This window comes from Pterocles gutturalis, unplaced genomic scaffold (genome assembly GCF_000699245.1).
Source record: "Pterocles gutturalis isolate BGI_N339 unplaced genomic scaffold, ASM69924v1 scaffold1980, whole genome shotgun sequence".
Classification (NCBI taxonomy): Eukaryota; Metazoa; Chordata; class Aves; order Pterocliformes; family Pteroclidae; genus Pterocles; species Pterocles gutturalis.
The window spans coordinates 28,790-30,045 of record NW_010140367.1 but is presented as its reverse complement, the minus strand read 5'-3'; positions in this window follow the sequence as shown (position 1 = coordinate 30,045).

Sequence of the window (1,256 nt, the reverse complement as noted above, 5' to 3'; positions counted from 1 at the left end):
AGGATCTGGCAAAGGCTCCGGCAGCACAGTCCCCATCACCCAGAGCAGTTTGGAGCACTCAGTTGTACTTCCCAACCACAGGCGCTGCCAGCAGCCGCAACAGCCAGCACCCGTGTGCAGAGCCCCGGGGCCGATGGCACAGGGCAGTGGGATGTGACCGTGCCGCTGCTTTTTGGCTGGGTGGTACGGCGGAGCAGAGCCAGCGAGGTGGCGGGCAGCTCTCCCATCCCCTTTACTCACCAAAACCTGCTTCAGAAACACACAGGTGGAGACTGCTCAGCATCGGTGCGGCCGCACGCTCCAGGCTTCAAATATCTTCGGTTATTGTCTGGGCAGCAGCAGAGCGGTGCTCCCAGCGTCTCCCCGGCCAGCGGCCCTGCAGAGCAGGAGGGAGAGGACAGTGACACGAGGCACGATGGCCCCAGCAAGGTGCCCCGGGTCACCAAGGACATGGCAAGAAGGATGCTTCACATGACGCAGTTCCTGAGGAAGAAGGGCCCCATCATGGTACAGAGCGTTTCTCCCCCTCTACCCAACAATATTTTATCCTCAAATCAGCGGCAGGGCCGCGGCACCCCGCTCTGGTCAGAGCAGCACCAGCTATCTCTGTGCAAAGCACTAGGAATGATCTCCACCCGATTAGACAGGAACCTGGTGTCCAGCCTGTGCTTCTTTCAGAATGTATCTGGGCTGCCTGGACCCTCCCCTGGCTTGCAGGAAAAGCGCTCTTTTTTCTCCTCTCCCCAGACACATTTATTTCTATTTTCTTTTAGAGCAAGGACCAGCTCGTCACCTGCGCAAGAAAAATTGCCTCCGACGGGCAGGTGCTTGTTCAGTTTGCCCGCATCGTTGCGAAGCATTGCCTGGATGAGAGGTGCTCCGCAGAGCTGCTGTGTGCCGCAGAGCAGACCCTCACCGTCAGCAGCCAGCTCGGCATCGTGGCCAGGTGAGCTCCTGGGGCAAGGACAACCTGGCCCAAGGCTGGTGGCCCCCCTCTCAAAGGGGACAATCTCCTGGTGTTGGAGGGACTGGCGGAGTGCTGGCCACATGGGGAGGGCACGCCGCCTGCTGCTGTTCCACTGAAACCCTGTGGATGTCTCTGAAGGGTGAAAGCAGTCACTGCCGAGAGCAAGTCCTCTGCCGAGCTGCTGGTGAGCAACGCGCAGAACCTCCTGCGAGCGGCCGTGCACGTGCTGAAGGCAGCCGAGGCGGCGTGCGTCAAGGTAAGTTCACACCGATGGCATCCGGCAGGGTTT